At 42.2% G+C, this 23,812-nt stretch overlaps 1 protein-coding gene across 6 annotated transcripts in view; it reads left to right on the top strand.

Annotated features, from left to right (window-relative positions):
• The window catches only part of LOC107219410 (Ig-like and fibronectin type-III domain-containing protein 1), a 171,672-nt gene that overhangs the window by 89,728 nt on the left and 58,132 nt on the right, over nucleotides 1-23,812 (top strand). For 5 of the 6 annotated variants that reach the window (XM_046734882.1, XM_046734893.1, XM_046734877.1 and 2 more), the window contains one exon: nucleotides 5,999-6,094. The exons of the other annotated variant lie outside the window; for it this stretch is intronic. The gene's annotated coding sequence lies outside the window, so the exon portion shown is untranslated. The remainder of the gene's footprint in view (nucleotides 1-5,998; nucleotides 6,095-23,812) is intronic. 6 annotated transcript variants of the gene reach the window in all.

Here is a 23,812-nt window from a genome sequence, read left to right as displayed (position 1 = left end):
TCGGAATTCTCATTTACAGAATGTCAATCAAGAGGTATGAAGAGTCACGATTTATTTATTGAGAAATTTGGTACCTTCAAACTGAATTCCCTGTAATTACCTTGGTACTCGTACGAATTTTGTTTTAAATCAAGTTTTTCCGTCAAACGATTGCGGTGGAGAGGTTTAACAAAGATCTCGAGGAGAATACGCGATATTATGTCTGTATAATATTTATATATGCGGTTAAATATTACCGACAAAATTTATTCCACACCAGCTGCGCATAGGTCAAAAAACCGGATTTAAATCATGATCAACAAGGTTTCGGGTGTTGTTCGATACATAAATTTAGACAATTTCGTTGAAATAAAAGTCAGCAGCTGACGATGTGATGATAAAAAATTGAAAAAATGTAAAAAAAAAGTTGAAATTAAAAAAAGAAAAATCAGACAAACGAGAGGTAGATATTTTGGATAGGATTAAATGAGAGTTGAATACCCTCGCAGACGTAAGCGAATGGTTTATGGTTGTCGAGTGCGATCCGACGCATGTGATATTCTACGCTTCCAAAGGTCAGGGAACGAATTTTTTCGTTGGTTACATCAAAACGAGCACTTTGGTTCTTGAACAGATGTACGCGTGATTTGTTGCTACGTAGCTGCGTGTGGCGCATTTCTGTGGTCGGCGTTTCTAGTCTAGACGCCAGACGCGATAATCAGCACGCCCTATCCTCTTCATTATGTAACGGGTGATTCAAAGGAGCAACTCGACCGGTAAATAGCGAATTGAATAAATGGACGGAATTGGCGATCCCTCCTCCCGCATCATGTATCCATCCATCTATACGTCTCAACGTCCCGGCAATTGTTCCCCCGGCTTCCGTTTCAGGCCTCTCTGCGAAACGTTAATGGATTTGCTGAAGATGGAAGAAAAAATCTTATTCGAATAACAAGCGAATAAATAAAAAATTTCATACACGTGTGGAAATATCGTAGATACGAGCGTGACTGCGTACTGCAATGAGGATTTAACTGATTTTTTATCGAAGCTGTGATTCGTTTGGTTTTTACTGTACGTGCACAGTGATGGGAGTTTATTTCAATCTCTAGGCAGAACTTTTTACAAATAATCCCTGATGCCGAGAGACTGTGTTACACGCATATACGTTACACCGACCTCTGAGCATGGATTATGAACCGTTGGATGTATGCGTGCATATGATTATACGAACTCCTGAGTGATAACAGATCCGAATGAATGTCGAGAATAGTTGAAATGACAGCATGATATTATGACAGCCGGTTATTCGGTCGAACTCACTGACTTTTCAGTGACAGTGATTGGCAGCTATGCGAAAAATACTTGAATGAAGATAATTCAACCTCTGTATTTGTGGCGGAATAAAGTAGTTTACTTTTTTATAGGTCGCGGTATCGCCTCCAGCATATTATACGTAGAAATTTCAAGTTTCAAGTGAAAATGATCGATGTCAGTTTGCCTTTTATTCATGACATTTTTTTTCATTTGTACAAATACAGGAATATTTACCATCGAGGTAATTATACCCTCGGAATTTTTTCAATCAATACGAAGAGTTAGCAAACGGTAATAAATAAGTACATAAATAAATGAACAAATTCCACGAGGCAAAGTGAATGTGATTCTATCCTACAATTATACGGATAAAACCCACTCGATGTAATTCATTCGTTCATTAACGAATAAATCAGTCAGGAGATGGCAATTTTTTAAATGTCAACAGTACAGGTGCTCGTACCGCAAATCGTTCGATTCATCATACGGAAGTGACGTTATCAATCCGCTGGTACGAATCAAATTGGTTGCAAATCATCGGGAGATTGCGCAGAGGAGACCAGAGCTGCGCGTTTAGCCTCGCCCGGCATTTATCCGTAAAAAGTAATTCTGAATCGCGTCGATCATTTACCGCCACTTCAATTAGTCTCTGTAATTGTTTAACCGCAAATTATTGGTCTGGAACTTTGGTTGTTGAAAAAAGAAAAAGTTTTAAATTTACAACAGCTACGGCGCCATGCACGCGCGTTTAATTTATACGAAATTAATTATTTAAAAACTTTTGTCCCGGAAAAACCATTTGATTTTATGCTTTATCTGTTATCGTTCTCACACCCTCCGGTCACGTAGCTCGCTTTTTTCAACATCGAAAGTTCATTCGATTTCCTCGTTTTTTATTCCTGCTGTATTACCAGCATACCGTAGAGCTGCAAAAATTCAAACGAAAATTACACGTTTTAACGAACGAGCGGGATTCGCGAACATTTGTTTTCCTCTCTTTTGTACGCGTTCTCGACGCTAGATTTTGGCTTGTATCGAAATTGAAATAATCAAAACCTTGGAAAACGTTTTATACCTATAACTGAAATACCAGCTTGAATATCGGGTGAATGGGCAATTGGGTAAGAGGTTAACGATCGAAGCTACAAGTGCGACTCGTTATCTTCAACTTCACTCAGGAAAACTCTGCATGATGCATGAATAGAAGTTGGTACAGCGACGGCTCCACTTAAGCCCAAAGTATGTTATTCCTTACTCTTTTCTTTAATTTTGACTTCGATTTTCTTTGCAGTTTTCGATGCGGAGAAATAACGAGAGTCTGGATTTTTCATCTTTCAAACCGTCGTTTTCGCCGGGAACCAATTTATTGTTTATGATAACCATCGTCATCGTCGTTGATCTTTCTCATTAGTTGATTTAAGATTTTTGCCTGGCTGTCAGGCATAATTCTAATTTGTTCGTTGGTGAGTTAGATATACAGGCTCTTATGTCACGTCTCATGCCGACTCCGGTTCTCGGCTAGGCTTAATTAAGATGGGCTCTGTGAATAAGACGTGAGAGAATAGAGCGGCGAAACAAGTGTGAAGAAAAAGAAAGCAGGAAAAAAGTGGAACGGCGTGTAACTTGAGAAGGAAAAAGAAATTAAATGAAACTAAAGAAAAAGGCTACGATTTTTACTCACGGTTCTAGGAGAAACGTTTTCTTCTTCTATTTTACATTTGATACGTTACACGGTATGACGCGCGTGATCTTTACAACGAATACTTTTGTGTCTTATCTGGGTAGGCGAGTGTGGAAGGCTGTCTGGAATTCGAGGTAAGGTAGTACGGACTGCCTGCTCCGTTAACTTCAACGAAGAAAGGTGACTTTTTCTCCGAGTCTATACGGAAGGATAATATCTTTGCCGGAGCCAGGAGTCATGAAAGGATGGACCGAAGATTCTTACCGCTTGCGGTTCTCCGAGATCCCCGAGAACAATGAGACCCACGATTCTACCAAGGGGTTGCAATGTATTATACGCGTAATTTGCAGTCGCCGAAGCTCTGCAATACGTGTACGGATAATGATCCTATATGGGCCACACCGACGGTAACGTCGATGTAAAAAAACGTGACTTTCCTTAAGTTTCATTTCTATCCCGGTCCCGAGTGCAAACGTCTCATTCAAGTTTTCTTGGGACTAATTACAAAGGAGTTACTGGGTATAATTTGAACGGCTTTTTTTTTTTTTTTTTTTTGGCAAATTCAACGCGGAATATAAAGGTTGACTAAAAGCTGCCGAGTAACGCGTTTAGGAAAATGACGGTGATTATATTCTGCTGGTTTATCATCTTAATGTTCTAACGGGTCTTTTTTTTCATCTGTCGAGGTCACTGTCTCCTTTGTCGCTTGTATCTACACGAGACCAGTTCTTGTGTATATACCATGTAAAAATCTTGGATTTTAATCAACACGACCGGATTCGATACTATTATACCTTGTTTGCAACCGGCCAAGGTCATCACTCTCGCCTTATAATCGGTACGGAGATTGTCGGCGGCATGCCGCCAGGGTCGTTGACTTTAAACAGAATCAAAAATTTATGGCTCTGAATGCCCCGAGGTCTCCTCTCTCTGTATCGATAAAATTAGCAACACGCACGCCGTCTTTCTCACATCCTATTCCCAGACTTGATTCTCGATCTTCACCATGCGGTACAAAGTACGAGGTACAACCTCAGCCTCGCTTGAACTTTATTAAAAGCATCTCGTGTAATAAACCGTCTTCTCCGCGCCAACGATTTCTCACGAACCGTGGTACTCGATCACCCAGGTTACAGAGAAACTTTAACCGAAGTGGCTGTCGGTGTATAATTTTCAATCTCGGCACTGCGTAATGATTCAGGCAGTGGTGCATCTTTGGTAACAGAAATGTCCGAGCTCGGAACGATGATAAACTGACAATATCGATCAATTCGCCTCACTTCGTTATCATCGTGACGTTAATAAATCTTGGCCCTTGCTTTTAACATCGAAATATTTTCCCTCAAGGTTATCCTTCGGTTATTACTCCGGACTCTGAACCTTGATTGGTGTCGGAAAGGTGTACATACTCATGCCGCGCGTAGTAGATACACGAACCGTACACTCGAAGAAATGCTGCATGAAACCAAAGAAAGTACCTCGTTATAGCGCTTTGTAACAAGTTACGCAAGCTGCATTTGAAACAAAGTTCACGTATACAGTACTTCGTTTTTATCGGGGCTTCTTTTCCCATTCTGTAAAGACGACGCGACGGGGCGATGAATTATTCGTTGGAACTTATAGCGGATCGGCTTGCGGGCTTTCCGTCACTTCTCCGATAGTACGATGTACGTAATAGCGAATCGCGCGTTATGGAAACCTCGAACAAAGGAGGGCCTGGCTGTGTGTGCAGAGGACAATCTGCAGAATTACGTGTGCGCAACGTATTACGCAATGACTCTTCCGGGTCAAAAGACGCCCCGTCGACTCGCCGCGCCGCGACGCTCTATTAGATTCTACCGAGGATCTCGGACATGTTCTTTACGAACGAGAGGAGAAGTCTCATTGTCAGTCGGACAAAAGAGGGATATCTCTTGTCTTCCGTTTCAATTTTGTCCGAGGTCACGCGGGTCGGTGCTGAGGATTATCGTGATTAGGAAATCCTCCGTTCTTCGGCTCTCCTTATATCAGGGGTGGGGGGGGTTGGGTTCATGGCCGTTGTAACTTCGACTTGTAATCGAATATTGGAAGCCATACGTCGGTTTCACATCGTCTGGTAAATTAGTCTGCTCCGCATCGAAGGAAAATTACAGGCTCACAATGTCGAACGAATTGAAGACGTGTACGAGGGTATTAATTATTACGTGTGTGTATCGGTTCACACGTTCTACGGAATTTGTGTGACGGTACTCATCTCACCTGCTACGTGCCTTCTACATTTTCCATTTACTCCGGACAGGCGCCTGTCTGGTCTTTGACTACCGTGTCTTACGCTCCCTCCGCAGAGCAAAGGAGTTGACGCTAAGCTCCCGCTGACGTACACGTCGGCGATCAACGAAAATCATACATGGTTTTTAGCCATGATATCGCGATATCGCATCAGTACCTACACCCTTACAATGAGACCGGCTTCGTTTGACGTCACCCCCTTGTAACTTCATCGACGACTGACTGACTGTCTGTCTGTCTATCTGGTGAAGTTACCAGAGCTTATTGCTGAAATGGTTGTGCAAACCAACCCTGTTCCATTTAAGCTCAGAAGTCGGTTCGCTTTGCCGTTTAACGTACCCGTCGCAACCCTGCTCGACATAAATTACCTGCTTCTGGCACTTGGAGCTCCGAATCCAAGTCTAGCACTGATTCTGACAACAGACCGTGGTTCCGAGACTTTTCTCGCCTCTTTGCGATTCATTCACGTACCTACGAGACGGTTCTTTTTCTATTTAAAAATTTATCTGTCAAGTCCTTAACGAAACTCTCGTATTATAAATGGATGGAAATGGTCTCTCCTGCAGGCTATAACAATCGTCCTTCGAGCTCTTTGAGACGTTCATGATTTACTGCGTGGTCTTGAACAGTTTTTTATTTTACCATTATCATCATCATCGTCATTATAATTTGTATTACGATATACATGTATATGTATTTTTTAAATACGAAATATCGCGCTTGCAGAATAACATATATGTACTTGTATTACAGACCTACGAGTGTTTGTGGCATCAAAGAGAACCGGTTTTACGCAACTGCGGCATTCATCTTCGACGTTGTCTCGCCACCGCTGAACAGCTGCTTTGCGTAAGTCAAGATTCTGTACATTTGTTATTAACAGTTAAAATTCACAAGTTGAGTTCTTAGGCGGGACTTCAACCGATACCGTAGGTTCGATAAATACAAGTTTATTCTATGGTTTTTCCTCCACTCTCCTCGAATATCGTTTCTTCTTTGGTCTGTAGCTAAATGAATGCAAAGTCACGGTCTTGTACTTTGGGACAGTTTAAAAAATGGAGATTAGAAAAAAAAAGAAAATAGAATTCACTGTCTGCTCAGCTATTCTTATCTCTTTCATTCCACTTGAATCTTTTCTGCGCGTGGATGAACGTCGCGCTTATTTTTTTTAAATTTTATTCTTTTGCACAGTTCTTGATTCTTTGCTCGCTTCGGTGGCCACGAGCCAAAATAAAGATTGTTTCAATCTTTTCGCGGTACGATTCAAGCTGCAACATCATTTAATACTATGTTCTCAAGTATCGTAACGCTCATTTGTACATATCGAAATGATTCGAAATTTTCCATGCACATGTGCTCGCGAATATTAATTGCGTACTTAGCATTATTTGCCAGCTATTGCAATTGCTGCAGTGTTACATTGATATCACCTGTTTGATTGGATACGCGGAAATTCTGATTGATAGTGATAATTTCACTGGAAATTACCAATATTTACTTTCCCACACTGTGCATCACGTGTCGTTTCGTCTAAATCACCCGACCTATTTCATCATCCCTTGTATGTATAACCGTAGTTATTGTAAATTCGTAGAATTCAACCTCGTATTGGATGTATTAATTTCAATGTACAACGAAATTGATTCACGAACGTTGCGGCTTTCACACGAGTACACGTGTAAGCTTATCTGCATATCATAATCACGTTGAACAAAGTGTGGTTCGTTTCAAACACTTTCAATTCACTTATAAGAACCGAACGTAACAAATTTACTGAGAAGAATTCAAATGTACAATTGTCGAAACGTGAGAAGCCGAGCAACTTCTGAGATTTTGAAGTTTTCAATCTTCTCGGAATTAATCCGACCTAACGACGCTGATTTAAAGCTGTGAACCTCTTATTTCTCCTCTGCCTTAATTACTACCCAAGTAATTTGTGTACTAAAACACTCACAAATAACCGAAAAGAATAGACATTACGACTTTCTATCTTCACAAAAGTATCACAAATATGACTTTCCGAACAACTGAGAAATCTCACATTTTCTTTACCCCATGAATAATCATTAAACTAGTTGCTAGATATTATAGGTATCCGATATCCGATATCGAAGGCCGGATTTTGAGTGATAATCCATAATTCGCGTGTACTTATAAAGAGCAAGCTCAACCCAGAGGTGGGAATTGAATTAAATTGTAACCAGTCAAGTGCCGCGTAGCCTGGTTTTCAACGCGAACGAATTGGACGCGTGCGATACTCGAAGAAAGCAATGTAACTTGTAGCATATTACTCGAAAAGTCACCGACATCAGGAGCAGCAGCAGTTCAGCGACTGCAATACCGACTACCGAGGAACCTTGAGCGTTCAAGGCAGATACTCGTAATATGTGTCACGGCTCTAGAAGCCGACTTAGCACCCGAGTCACGAGAATATTAGAAATTTGAAGTTTTACACGCGAGTACCTAGGCGAATATAGCTGCAATGCAATATCTCCGAGGAGTTACAGACTCACGTCAAACCGAGATAAACTAGTGATTCAGAGTGTTTCATCTTCTTCTACCTTCATATCTGCATCTTTATACGATCCCTCTTCTCGCGTACTCACTTTCCAAACCGTATACGTCGAACCTTCGTATCGGTTTGTACAATGTTATATCCATACGCCACATAACCATAACCTCTAGGCGCCATTTCGGAAACAGCGATCGTTGATAAGCTGATTTAATTACGTTATACACCTTTGATGATATCAAACGAACCGAAAATTCATCAGGCAATCCGCGCGGTCGATCTCGGGTTAAGCTGGACCTCTCTGTTTTCTTGGCGCTAAAAAGTTTCATTTTCAACGATAATTAACGCCCCTCGAGAATGTGAAAAATGAAGACGCGTTCACCCACGCCGGTTTCAAGGCGATAGGATACTATGTATATTGCGTTTGTACCGCAGCGAAAGCGACAGGTACTCAGCATTATTGAACTTTATACGGGAATGTATTGTATCCTCGGTTATACTTATGTACACCGTACATATCCATACGTGTGTAAAATGTACGTAGTACACTCTCGCCTATCGCTTTCAGCTTCGAAGGACCGAAGAAGATGTCTTGACCTTTGATCGTTGCCCTGTACGCATCAATTATCCCATTGTGTGCAAGTTATAACGATCAAGAGGCGAGAGACATGCTCGTCCAATTAGTGAAACGCGTCTCGTGATTGAGGAACGTTAACCTGTGGAGGTTGAAATTGAGCAATTGGCAGAATTTCGTTTCAAAATTCGTGTCATTCAAAGCACGTCAAGTCGTGCGAGAGTGGAGAGAAGGATTAATCGAGGATACGGGAAATAGTGTAACAAGAAACACAGAAACGTTCGCTTCTCGAACAACGGAATCGCAAACTTTGTTAACAGACCAATGAATGAATTCGTCTTTGTACTCACGGAGAATCGATACGACTCGTTTCCGACAGCGTTCATCACGCCTCGTTCGATTTTCCCGCGACCACGTTTCAGAGGATCAATCAAAAAACCTCGATGCCCGTATGAAACAGGTTCATATAACCGCGCCTGCCAGATGCGATGTGACAATACTCAATCGTACATTTCTGCGCGAAGAGCATTATTCAAATCTATGGAAATATAACAGACTGAATGGGACGAAAGTGAAAAGAGGATTGAAACATTCAGGTGGAACATTTCCAACATTGATTTCAACGGAAAATGTTGCAATCGCTTGTCTGCTGGACACTCGCGAATTAACGCGTTTCATGTGCTGAAAAGTTTGAGTGGCAACGGGTCGGATAATTGTTCGGGAAACTCGACTAATTTTCGTGACTGCGTGTATAAACTCACTAATATACGTGTACGTGTATACACATGTATACACAGAGGTACAAAAGGACGCGACGTGAATGCGTCACGTTTACGTTCATCCTGATCGCAGAAGAACTGACCAAAACTGTCCGCCCGCTTCGTCCCTTCCTAGGCTAATTACTAATTACATCTCCCTGGAAGGAGATTAGGGTGGACACGTATATACCCTTGAAAACGGTCGACGCGCGGAACAAGGTGCCCAGCCTCTCACCGTACGTACCAAGAACAACTATTTCTCTCGGTCTACTCGCTGATGTTCTTCTCGTTTTTATTGTACCTACCTCTTTTTCTCAGCGAGAAACTAGATCCCCTCTTTCAGAGTAAACAACTCGCACGTGCCTGTGATTACTCATGAAAGTCCCTGCGACATCAAAGATATATCCGTTACCCGTAGGAGGTTAACCATCGTTGTTACGAACGAGGTCAATTTTTACAACTTTTATCCCTCGCTTCGCGGGCTGGGATTCGAGGGCGGAAAGCAGCGGACCGCCGTTGGAGAGTATTTTAGTAAGCATTGCCGAAAAGTTTGCACAGCGATAATTGGTAACGGAAGAATAAAGTGGGCGAAGAATGAAGAGTAAACTGGTGGTGCATGAGTAGCGTTTTTTCTGAGAGCTCTAGGCTCGCCGTTCGATGGTTATATCTCTGTGCAAGCACGGCCCGTAGGCACGGCTGAGTTTCACGGTTCGGTTTCACCGGCGGGTTCGGCATAAAGGAAAAAAAAAAAAAATAGATAAAAATCTGGATCGGGAAGCAAAGCTGGCCTATCAGAGATGATGATGTAACCCCCGCTTTAACCCGCTGAAACCGCTGAATCGCGAGCCGCACGAGATCACGGAGTTATGGAGCGGTTAGATGAGTACAAATAGGCGAATCTGAACTATCTACGTACGTAAACTTTTCAATCTGCTAATGGATGGCGGAGAAACGGAAACTGTCCGTGGTAGAAAGGGACTGTAGACAAGGACGTGCAACTCGGAGCCTTGACGAGTGAACCGAGTGAGAGAGAGAGAGAGAGAGAAGGAGAGGAAAAGGAGAGGAAAAGCACCGCCTCGTGCTTAACGGAAACGCTGGAAAAGGCGAATTTCACTGCATCCAGGTACTCTCGGCGTTCTTGTTTGAACTATTTCTCATTTCACATCTTCATGTACTACACGCAGTACTTTCGCTATATGAAACTGACGAGAGTATGGGGACGGTGTCTGAATCTGGATCTGCAAAATCAGAAACTATAGAACCGTTCCTTCGGGATTTCCCGCTTGACCGATGTGTACCGATAGTGCAGATTGATGTTTTCCTCACTTGTGTAGACACGGACTAAAAACATGAGAAACTAAAACTGCAGCTCTCGTATTTTCAAATGTCGAATATTTATCCGAGCGTGGATTTTCTTGCAATTTAGGTGTGTACATATGCAAGGAAGAGTCGTTCTTTTCTTTTCCGACTGCCTGAATCTTTGCGAATATTTTTGCTTTCTATTTGTCGTTCATTACCGTCTTTTTTCTTCTTTTCTTTTTTAAACTCGTATTTTTGTTTTGTCCAGCCATCCGTTCCAGATTTTCCCGACTCTGTTCAACCACCCTCTATTTCTGCGCTGCTGCGGGGTCAGGTTTGAAAACTACCCGACAAAACTGAAGTGGCTCGTCAAAACATCGCCACTCGAGTTTATACACGAGGTATTTACTTTTCAAACTTGACCGATAAACTGCAAGCAGAAGTTTCTGAATCTGCGGATCACTAACGTCCGTGTTCCGTAGCAGTTTAGGTCGTATTTGCATAGATTCGCTGGTCAGACGATGTACAAGGTGTTCGATTATTCCTGCATGCTTGAGTGCTATTTAAGTAAGCCCAAAATAAGCACACATATTTTTCTGATATAAGCTTGCGGGTCTGGGTGAAATTCGTACGTGTTTTGGAAACCAGAAAATGGTCAACAAGTTTATTTGCGTAGTTTGAATGAAAGAAAGTGGAGATCTAAAAAATATATTTTGACTGAATAAGATATGAACGTAAACCGAATTATTACCCTCGAAAATAACATCCTCGTGATTGTTGACTCGATTTCATGAATCAGAAACATACATACATACATACATACATACATGCATACATATATATATATTAATAATAATCTACCGAGTGGGGAGGAATTTTTCTCTCATTCTGCTCAAAATTCCACGCGGGATTTTGGTCTCCGTGTCCCTGGTAGCAATCGTTTACACTTTAGCGGGACATTTATCAAAATGTGCTCAATCCAGCACACACAAGCTCATGATCCTCAAACGTCGGTCGGTTTTATATTCCTCTCCGGTAGTTCGGCCCCGTGTCTCCGGTGAGACGTCTCATTTATTGTCGTATTACGAGATGGATACGCCATCATTGATCGTCCGGACATGGTGATTATACGTATAAGAGGACTGCATCATACCCACTATTGTTGGTCATTCACCGGGGGCATGAATAAACTTCTTGAGAGATTTCCCGGGTTACGTATTAAGGACGTCGATGGATAAAATGTCGAGAAATCGACTTTCCCGATGGCCATTAGTTCTTTTCCCATTCGACGGGAAATGCAGCAGCAGCAGCAGCAGCAGCAGCAGCGGGATGAATAGTTTTGCATATATTTTTCACCGCGGGGCGTATATTTGTCGTCGCGGATTATAATTGGGTCGCCGTCCTTGGTTTAGCGACAGGGATCCCTGCAGGAATCGAGAGATTCACCCCGTTTCTCACAACCCGCAGGATGAATAAGACGAGCGGCGTGACTCGTCCCTGCTCCTTTCTCCGGGGTCCCGTGTTCGGTGGTGTGAAAAAGGCAGAGATAAAAATAGCAAAACCTTCGCCAATCTCGTGGTTCTGACACGCGGTATAATAGATTGTACCAACGTGTCAAGGTATCATCTATTTAGTACTATATCCTTATACCTTATACCTTATATCACCGGGAAAAGCGAAGCAAGGGGCAAAATACAACAAGGGACAATATTCGCCACGTCCTCTCTGTGTAGTGCATTTATATCAATCAAGTTTTGCCTACCTATGTTGGTATAGGATTCGATCTTACTTTGATGGCAGTACGTCTATGACGCGTCAATGATTTTGTTCAAACACAGCTGGGAACTCAGACGGAAGATCATTAAACTCGGAATTGGCTGGATGGAGAAACCCTCTTCTACCGGTTAACAGGCAATCGCGCAATAGCCTGGTTCTATACATATAAATCAATTCACCGAATGCATTCCGTTCTACCAACATTCGACGTTGGCTAAACTTGACAATTGGCATGTTCTTTTGATCAGGCGATGAAAGGATCTGCCCCTTTTCGCGTGGCACCAATTATAGCCTGATTCAGACTTCAGTGGTAATTTTCACCCTACAATTATACCCGCGAGACGTATGTGTAGGTATTGAATTGAGGAGGTCGGGAATTCTTCGAAACTGAGTCGAATCCGACCTGGTAAAAATTATTTCACCACGGTCCGTTACACTCCGATTTTTGCCTCAGCTACGACTCGTTGAGTTTATCACGTTGGGAAAGTGGCTTCGTGTCTACGTGATGTTTTTGTGTAAACGATTTTCAGCCAATTATGCGCTTCAGTGAAACCTGTTATATCTTGTCGGCGTTGTCGCTATTTGCTGTTTGAACTGAGACGCTCCTTGTCGTAGTCTTCGGAAAACGGCTAATTGCGCAGCTTTGTTCGAACGTTATTCAAGCACGTTGACACGATCTTCTGGAAGAAATTGAGCCTTGTGTTATTCCTTGCTGTCGCGAGTCACTTGATACATCTTGAAATTCTGTTCGGAGAATTTTCCCTTGTAAATAAATCCAGGGGCGCGCATCATCCACTCAGCAACGCGAAAACATCCATTCACAACGTCTCGGTTTAACTCCGAGCTCTCGGTAATTAGCTACTCCTGTCGCTAATAGAAAATCCATGTACAGATGCATGGTGTTGGATGCCTCGATGTGCTCGGGTCGTTCATTAAGCGCATACACATATATAATATATATATATATATGCACGCAAAGGTTGGCATAAGCGGTGGTAATTAATTCACACTCCGTGCAGGAAAGGGAATTGTTTAGAAGCGTAACAGCTTTTACAGCGGTGAAAATTAATTCGGAATTCACCATTCGTCAAGTCGGAACTTGCGGACGGAATCCGACTTACACTCGATGAAATTCTTTCGTTAATTCCGGACGACGAAAAAGATCGTATTGTTATCAAATCGTAGCTCGAAAGCTCCTTATCCGGCTCTCCACGAATCTTTTCATTCGAATATTCGCACGATATACGCATGTTTCTTTACGAGTCTAGCGAAGCATAAAGTACCGTCGGAACACCCAGGATAAATGAATTTACTCCGAGTTACTACGGGTTACTACGAGTTAACTTCTGGCATTGCAATTGCTCTCATTTCGAACTGCTATCTTATACCTCACCGTCCGTTAGGTATAAGTGTAACTGCCGCACATGGATACGTTTTATGGAAACACGGACGTTGATGATTGAGGAATACGCACGGGTGTCTCAAATACTCGTTCTGCTGGATCGTATTTCGTTCCACTCTGAATACGGGGGAATAATTTACCCCCAATTTTATTTAACGAACTTTTCCCAAATTGGATCTGTTTTATGCGCACGGTATAACCGCGGCGGGTGTGTTATTCTGTTCGTGATTTTGATGAATCGAGGCTAATTCCGAATTGACCAAGGGCGAATCAATCATTCCGCAGTAGAGGGATATACCCACGACTAGGAGGAAGGAACGTCGTTCTTTTATAGGTCAATCCGATCTTCTCCTTATTGTCGGCTATTCCATTACTCCGAGTGGTGCAGGAATAATACATTGGGAGAAAAATTGCTCAGTGAAACGATCCGAAAGACAGTCGTTTACAAGTTTTTATCACCTGTCTATAATGCAGCCTGCATGTATACCAGGATATAGGTACGGACGATAACGACGCGAAATCTATTTACAAATTGATTTCCCCTCGATGTATCCGTCGCTATCTTCGGTCTGTTCTTGAAAACCAATTTCCTTCTCCATATCGAGTGTAAAAAGTCGAAGACGCGAAGGGAGAAAGGCATTCGTGAATCTTTGGCAAGTCGGGTTAGCGGACTAAGCACCCACATGGAGTAGAAATGCTGCCTCTACGCCTCGAGCCGACTACCTTATCGGATAGCTAATGTCTTTGTTACTCGAGTGCAGGTTACAGAGCGTAATGTAGAAGTCAAGGATACTGAGGCGTCTTGCCGTTATATTACGCGAGCGCGTATTTCGTCTTAGCTAGGTATATAGAATTTCCTTCCTCCGGGGAATTCGAGAGTCTCGGATCAATTTTTTTTTTTTTTTTAAAGCTTTTTTCCCCCAGCTTTGGACGGTTAAACGCGAGCTGAACTGATGTATGTAGGTAATAACGTTTAAATGAAACAGTCTCGCAGGTTAAGCTCGGTCCTATTTTTTGCCCCCCCCCCCCCTTTATCTACCCACCTTATAGTCGCAGTTTGCATAAAAGTACGTACCTAGGTATTCTCATCCTTATGATAGAGGATCTTACGATTTCCTTTAATCTAAACTTGCGAGATTCAATTACATTTGATATTACCTCGGCTTGCGGTGCTCCTCCTTCTCGAGCTCTCATTTTTCCAACCGCCGGTTGGAATTCTTAGATTGCGTAATCCGCGCCGATACTTGAAACCGAGATGGTATACGCTTAACTCGAGATCTTTTCTCGGATGACCAATCACCGCACAGTCATTCGAGGGTAAAAATTTTCCCTCTATAATATAAGATTTTTCCCGACTGCCTTCGCGGTGATTTTCCAACCCTCGGGCGGTGGGTAGAATATTTAGGTACGTAAAAATTGTGGCTAAAAGCATTACGTCGTCGAGATAAGAGCTTAATACCTTCTCATCAATTTTTCTTATCTAGCAAGCAAATTCTCAACTCACAACCTCGCGTGCACACCGATTCACCTATGTAACTGTTCGAAAACGTGGATAATTTACCGCTGATTAGTAATCGGCATTTTTTTCATTCCGTACGATGATATTTTAACTGCCAGCCGAAATCGCACGTGCGGAACTTTGAATATTCGAAACTTTGTGTTACAACACTGCGGCGATCGAAGTTTATACTTACCGAAGCTCAAACTACATTTTTTTGTACACCGTGGACCACCATTTAGGAAAATTGTAGGATGACTTGAATTTTTTCGATCTAGTTCGATACCATTAACCTAAAAAGCTTGTGCCTTATTACCTATGAAGTTTATCAAAATTGAGACAAATCGTACTTTTTCCGTAGTGGAAACCTTCTTGTTCTACGCGAGTTGAAAACGAATCGCGCATAAATTCAAGTCGAGTGACGTGTAAGAATGAGTTTTATTTTCTTTGACGTGGCAAATTTTCCGCGATATGAAAATATTTCCTTGACAAATTAGGGCCTTGTTACGTGTATTATTTTTTGTTACGACGCGAAAAGGAAATATAAAAATTTTCCCTCGTTTTCATCGTCGTCTTCTTTGAAATATTTTTATCATTCGTATCCCTATGCCTACTACAGTATAAGGAGCCGGCTTCTCCTCCTCTTCATCGCCCTTTTTTAATATTCGACTCTTCCAAACATAATAGCCGGTAATATTTGCGGCAGGTATATACCCAGACACAGGTACATATGTACAAGGTATATAACAAGGGTGTTCTTCTTTAGAAAATTGCAATTTCCTTCTTTCGAGAAGGAGCTGTTCACCTTGCGCGATTGAAACTTTTTGAATTCATTGCCATCGGGTCCTGATGTTTGTTTTCTTTTTGTGCTTATTTTTCCCTTTGCGTCAATCTCGTCGTTATCGTTGTTATACTTATTATTTTTCATCACCGTGCGAAAGCGACGCGTCTGTCACACTCCGAAGATATTAGCGTTACTTATTAGCGACGTTACTAGGGAAATTTTTTTCACTCCCAAATTTTTTTTTCTTCCCTCTCCTACCTTTGATTTACCGCCGCCGCGCCGTTCGTGCTGCTATTCGTCATTATAATAGGAGGTGGGCGTTATCAACTTCCAAGGCGGGTGTTCGTTACTTTCGAAAATGATTTATCTCGCTCCTCGGACCCCCACAATACCCTGTAAAGCCTTTTAAGCCCTTATCGATAATATATTCGTGGTCACACGTTACCGCAAAGCTTAAGATAGGATCGACACGGTCTTGCCCATCGTCGTCTCTTTCACCCACTCCCCTATATAATGTATGTACCTACCTATCGAGATCCGACCTTCTTTACTTGCCGTGTGGGCGATGCTTCGCAAGTCGTATTTTTCTCTTCCCGTAGGCCGAAATCTGACACGTCTCTTCTGACTTGATTTATTATGAAAATCGAAAAAGTTTTGATTTTCTCGCACGCCTGCAGACAACATGCAAGCTGTACTCTGAATTATTAATGATTTATTTCGTTCGCAATGATCGCTCAAAAATGTAGCGTAAACATTTTCTAAAAAAAAACAAACAAGAAGACTGTTATTTTCAGCCGTATTTATACTGCGGTTTAAAAAAATCGAATTGGTACAGCCTCGGAGACTGTAATTTTCACAGAACTAAAATACAGCGGAAAAAGCCTCGCAAATGATTGATGCTTGAGAAGTAATTATTGGTTGATCGAATTCGCAAATGTGCTGCGGTGCAGGTAATTTGAAAGAAAGTATCTTTTCCGATATCGAATGTAATGAAGAAAGAGATCGAAGGCGGGGAAGCAAAAATGGAAACTTTTCCGGCAACTTTAATACGGTAATTTGTAATCCGCGAGACAGATTTACGGACTTTTAATTTTAACTTCAATCGAAGGCTTCCGTACAGCAAAGCTACCGGGCATTTACAGTAAGGGTATGATAGGATAGGGTACACGGTATATAATGGTTTATAATCCAGCGGGCAAATGAGCGGCCCGAAAAGAAATGAAATAATTAAAATGTACGTCTCATCGCTACTCAAATTGCCAATTAAGAGTTGAAATTAAAGTCGGTATCTTTTTTCACACGGCCACTGTGCGCGTTGTTTTAAAAGCATCGCGGAGACCTGCAGGGGCTGCTTTTCGCTCTTTTTCTCTCTCCTCACTTCCTCCTTCTCCGCCCGCTCTCCGGTCTGCGTACAAGACCAACTAAAGGTATATCTGAAATTCAAGAGCCCCTTGTACGTGAGTTTTACACGTGTATCAGCTGCGTTTTACACGCCACGCGTTTCCTCCCTCGCGTCACGTCCGCTAAACTTGAAGCGAGATATTGCTTGAATGGCAATTTAAGTTATTTCGGCGCTTAGGCTTAAGACGCGCTCATCTTATCATTAATACCTTTCTCTACTTTTATATCGTGTCATCAATGTAACCGTATCCAGGTGGCGATCGTAAAAGCTGGAGAATTGGAAAACCGCTATAATCTCTATGAACTTTTACTCAAGTGCAAGAATAAAATTGTCGGAATCAAGAGTTACGAAGAAAGATAAAGACCGTTTAAAAAATCTTTGACAATATTTTATTTCCATCCATAATTGTGACGTGATTCCGAGCAAATTCGAATCGTTCGATCGGGATGAAATACACCAAAAAAAGGTTAGAAGTTCAGTTTTGTACAAGAACCCTGGAAAAATTGGTAGAAACTGTATAATGTACATAGGTAAATTAAGCGAAACGTTACTATTTAGATAAGTTAATACAATCTTGCGATACCTTAGGCATTAGCCGAAATACGGCTGTCGACACGTGCACGAAGGTACACAATATCCGCGAATCGATAATATCCATGGCGCAGTCATTACTTTATTATTGTACGGGCAGTTTCGCCAGACCGTTATTGTTCAGCAACGCGTTTGCGAGAGCGAGAAAGCCGCGGTGAAACGGGATCAAACGAAGATACTTAACGGGTTGCGTCTAATTAAAATTGTCCCCTCGCCGTATCGCCACCTCCAACTGCTGATCGTCGATTAGTATCGCGCCGTATGTACACGATCATCTCATTCGCGTCGTCGTGGGGTTCAATTAAATTCTTGCGTGCGAATCGGTGCCAAGAATCCGGCCGGAAACTCCTTGATCTACAAGTATAAGGCGTAAACCGCGAGTTTTCGGGGACCTCAAAGTCGACCCGGGAATGAGAATGCCCGTCACGCGAGAGAATCGCGTACTACTTACATTCTGCCCGGGCACCTACGAGCTTTTACTCCTTTTATCTCGGTCGAAAAGTCACCGACAGACGACGTCGAGGTGGGCGTCTTTTGAAAAAGGAGAGGAAAAAAAAAAAAACATTTACGAATCATTCCGCACGCGTCGTTCTTTAAAACACTACGACTTATATATAATATATAAATATATATTTGTGCGTGCAATGCGCCTTTCGCGTATCCCACAGCTGATTGCGAGTAATCGTCGGCTTTTTTTTTCTCCTTTTCGACTAATTTGAGACGCGTAAAAATTCTGGAACGGATGTCGGATATCCTTTTCTCTCGGGACTTATTTACGTAGTATAAGGTGCAATGCGGCATACGCTCGTGCCTACGCCGTGTTAAAACGACGAGGAATCATCGTCGGGCGTTGGGAATCATTCGAATGGAACAATTAACTAATCGTCCTCGAATGTAAACGTTCCTGAGTGTCCTTGCTCTGCTCTGGATGGTTATATACCTACGCGTCGAGAACGAACCGGTATGAATATGCAGGAGGAGTCGAGAGACACTTTGTATGCAAAAATTGTTGGCCGTCTAGCGTTCGGTAAGAGAATATCTCTGTCGCGAAAGCTGAGAGAGAGAGAAAGAGAGAGAAAGAGAGAGAAAGAGAGAGAGAGAGAGGGTCCTCGTCGGGATGCCCGTTGTGACAGGTGGAGAACGGATGTGACGTAGCTGGTGTAATTAGCCCGGAATCTAATTTCACCGTATAACCCGTCTGTCCGCTGCATTAACGAAGAACAGTCGCTTGTCGGGTCGATATCACCGGCAAAAAGATCAATTATCGAACTGCAGGCCGACGGACGCGTCGCGCGCAAAAAAAAAAAAAAAAAAGACAAGGAACGAACCCTTCCCTGTCATCGACAGTTGTACCCTGACCCGGGTGAGCGATTAATTAGTTTTTCTCGCATACGATACGTTGAAGATCTGATCGGAGCCTCGCCGCCGTTTCGCAAAGTTTACAAGTAGACGGAAAGCTCCTGCAGCGCAGGATTGTTGTTATACATATATACCTTGATACCCTCCTACCTGAATTGGTATATAATTATAAAATATTGTACATCCTTGGACAGTTCTACCCGCGGGGATTTAATTTTCTTTTACCCCGCGTTTCAGTTTGTTGGCCGAAAACTCACTTCAACTCTGCACACAGTTCTGTTTCTTTTTATTATAAACTTTTTTCTTTCCCTTCATTTGTTATTCGTTTTGCTTCTTGCTTAATTCAATCAGTACACAGGCAGACAGGTCGGATTTGCGGTATATAAACGTACGTACGTACATTCCTACGTTTCGCTGATGTTTCGTCATTAGCAGAAGCCGTAGGAAGTCTGTTGAAATAACGAGGCGAAATATGAATTGAATTTAATTCTTGTTCGCGGTGTTCGCCGAGTTAATACACAATATGATAGCTTGTACGCCTCACGCATACCGTCGTTGGGGAATTTATAACAAAGGTGAACACGCCGCAAGTACAAAGGGATCACAGGGTATTGATCGCGGTTGGTGTAAGACTGCAGGGATGTGTAACCTTCGTATTTTACCCCGCACGTATATTTTCTATGTATTATTATTAGTGCGAGCTGTGCGGTGTAACTTTGAAAGAATGTTAAACGCGAGAAAATCTCCCCCCTCGTAACGAATTCCTTGTATATATCACACCCGGCCGTAACGCCGAACGTACGCAAATTGAAAATTTCGAATTCCTACATCTCGCCTTCAAGCCCCCTTATAGCTCACGCGTAGAAGTACTCGACTATAGTAAAATACCTGTCAACCGTCAGTCGTCGATGGTTAAATAAATTTGCTTGACCGGTTAGCCCGAATCGCGTGAAAAAACGGAAAACTCTCACCGCGTGACGTCCAAATTTTAGCCCTCTCGTTCGTGTTTCCGTTCACGTCGCAAGTGCAGACTTCAAACTTGCAGTACCGGTACAATAAATTTAGCGGGTTTTTATTTTATTTTTCATTTTTCGCGTGTTACCGGAACGAAGTAACTTTGGGGTGAAAAAGTTTAGCTAAATTTCGTGGAAATTCCAAGTGCAGGCAACAAACTGCAGGGAACAGTTGTGCTTTGTTCTCTTGGAGCCGGGTTAAGCCGTTTATACTGAATAGTCGTCGTGCAGCAGTGCTCGAAACGATTAAATAAGCATTCGGCACTAGACAGCCTAGAGACAATTATCGTGCCTTCAGTCTGCAGGCGAAAGACAACATTGAAGGCGTTTGTACCTGCTAACTCGCTAAGGATGAGGTATGAATCCAGGTCAGTCAAACATCGGCGACTCGAATTGTACTTACGACGTGTCAAGCAGTCAAGATGCAGAGACAGTAACGTAGGCAGAATTGCTTCCAGCGTAATTATTGCCGCATTGTATTCCGCGACTACGGAAACGTGATTGAAGGAGCCTGGATAATGAGCCAACTTTGATATGCTGGCGAAATTCAGACTCGTCGTCGGTCGCGTGTCCCAATTATTTCGCGAAAAACTCGACTTGTTCGGAACAATGAGAAATGTCAATAATTTCACTGATCAAACGTGCACAGATTTACTATGAAAGTTACTTCGGTTCATTGAACGTCGTCAATCGATAATCGTTGTGTACAGAAATGAATAAATTACCATTAGGTTAATAAAATTACTGTGTTGTCGCGTTCTAATATTGCAACAACAAGTTTGTCGCTCGTGTCTGAGCTTAATTATTAGAACGGTCCGTACAATATTCCGAAAAATAATATCCACCTTGCGAACGGCGGAAACTTTAGTCAAATTTTTCGACAAGGTTATTTCTGTGAAGTGAAGAATTTATTCAACATTTTAATATCTTTGCCTTGCTAAAATTGAAATATCTTTGTCGAAAAATATTTCATTAGAATGAAAAAGTTGATTGTACTTTTCTGCGCGTTGTACCTGTACCTGTAAGAGTAATAATTGTCATTAAAGTAAAATGAGGTTCACAGAAAGCCTGAATTTTTTTAACGGTATAAATACGACAGAGTTCCTTGTGAAATAATTACGCGATTGAATTTGTTACTCTTAACCGACTTGCCAGATTTCATCAATACCTATGACAGTCATGTTCAATGTACAAATAGTTGAAGCACTGAGGTGGGATTACACCCCGAAACGGGAGTGATTGAGGCGTTAACGTAGTGATTGTTTTTCACGAGAACGTTTACTTTCAATATTTAACACGAAGGGTGAACGGCGATGGCCAACCAACGTGCGGAAAGTATTTAGATACAGGTATAGAGGTCTGAAGTTGCGAACGGACTAACTTGCGAACGTAAGGAAGATCGACGGGGTTGAAAAATGGCGGAGCGGATTTGCGTCTGCGAGTAATCGAATATGACGGACGATACGAGCTTAGCTGGGGCGGTAAAAAAAAGTTTGAAAAAGTAAAAGAAAAAGTAAGGGAACAAGGATAAGAAACATCGTGGACGGGTGTATCTTAGCGGTTGGGTAGATCGAGGGTCTTGATGTCTGCGTTGGGACTGATGCGAGAGAAGAGTTGGGAAAGAACGGTGACAAATTCAAACTTCACATAAAGCAGAATTTACAAAGTTTTCACTTCCATTTCTTCGGCTGCTTTCATGCGATGCCTCGGATGCCCCGGCAAAGGTTTAGTTTCTCATTTTTCCAACTTCCAAGGCTCCTTTCCTCCCGGCTCTCAATATTCCGCAGCCAATCGGTACGTGGTAACTTTTTTAACGAATGGGAAGTTGAGAAGCGAAAGCCACAAGGAACGTGTTAAGAGTTTGTCGAATGGGAGCTCTTCACCCATAACGCTTCCACCGATCGAATCTGCTGCTGCTGGCAGCCAGGCGGCCGACTCTTCGAAACTCGAAGACACTCGCCGAGAGCACAGTGTGCGAATAACGCGTTAAACGCGGGCTCATTCATTTTTATTCCCATTCATTTTACGCGTCGATCCCGAAGATCGTACCATAAAAAAAAATCTTCATCATCCCTTCCGGGTGTAAGACGCGGGGTATAATATAATACCTTTCTACTCCTCGCCTCTCCTCTCCTCTCCTCTCCTCTCCTCTCCTCGAATCGTTAACACTCGTAACGCGAGCAAATATTCCTTTCCTTTATGCTTCTTTCATTGGTTTCGGACTTTTCTTGCACCTTTGTAGGTAAACCGTCTGCGCTGCTAAACTTTTCAAAGGTGGGTAGATATGATTAAGAAACTCCGTAGGTACTTTCGCGTTCGGAATAATTGCTTCATTTGCATAATGTATTTAAATTCAGCTGCCGATCGATCATGCGAAATTAAAATTTAATTCGGTGAAATTTATCAGAAATTAATAACGACATAAACAAAACTCGCCGGTAAAATTGTTATGATTTCATTCTCTTTGCTTTACTTTCTGCAGTCTTTGTGTAGTCCGTCGCTGTTGAGATATTCTGTTTCAGTCAAAGTATAATTTTCTTCACATTTAAATTAAGCTCAAGCTTTTGCGCGCAACGCAACAAAGTGTTTCACCTTTTAGACTATATTTTTCTTGAAATTAGTTTGTCAAGGCGTGGCGTAATGTTCATTGACGATTGAATTTTAACTTGGGGTTTTTGACCACTGCATCGACATCGTAGAATCTGATTTCATTACCAATTCGTCAAATAGTTGGTCTAAAGAAGGCAGGAATTTATACTAATAAAATTTGGTGTGCAAAAGTCGAGTGTTTACTGTTATAAAACTTTTTTGGCATGCAGGGATTGAGATCTTAACAATTGAAATATGCAGATGCGCTCATTCGTCAGATGTTACAACAATTGCTCTTGAAACTCTCGAACGATTCGTTGCGTGTTATAATTTATTCGAGTAAAATAGTTTATTCCGATGTTACACAAGCTAGGACCGAGTTTCTCGTATATTTCTAAGATCGAATCACAGCTGACCGAGTATACGCCAGTGCTGAGTAAATAAGTGGAAGTCGATACAGCGGAGTGCTCGAAGCTTTAAACAAGCAGACGGAGCTTTTATGGATTTAGGGATCGTTCTTGTCTTTGGTATCGTTTGCACGCATCCCCTACACACCCAGAGGCAGATGTCGAGAAAGCTCCGTGGACTTAAGAGAGTGAAAAAAGTTGAAAAACCTATCGTTGATGCTTTCATCGTTGTGCGAGATGAACGCGTCGTAATCTTGAGAGGAAAGCGTTAACGTTGCATTTCGCGAGAAATATTATATTTCGTGAAAACTACGGCTGAGCCGTGTCGAGGAGATATGCATTTTCCGTTTTTGTCATTTTCCGTTTTATTCCTCATACGCGACGCGCTCGTGCTTTCAACTGTGAAACATGCATTGTTCGCGGGATGCGAAACGTCGTGTCAACGGTATCTGGCTGCATAACGTGTAAAATACCTTGAATGTAAGACGTACAAATTGCTGGCGCTAAGGTCTGCGACGCAAACTCTTGGAAATATTTCCTTTTCATTTTAAGAAAAAATTTATTTCTCTCCTTTTTTTTTTTTGTTTTCGGATTCCAACCGAG

This window comes from Neodiprion lecontei, chromosome 1, assembly GCF_021901455.1.
Source record: "Neodiprion lecontei isolate iyNeoLeco1 chromosome 1, iyNeoLeco1.1, whole genome shotgun sequence".
NCBI lineage: Eukaryota > Metazoa > Arthropoda > Insecta > Hymenoptera > Diprionidae > Neodiprion > Neodiprion lecontei.
This window is presented reverse-complemented; position numbering and strand designations above follow the sequence as displayed.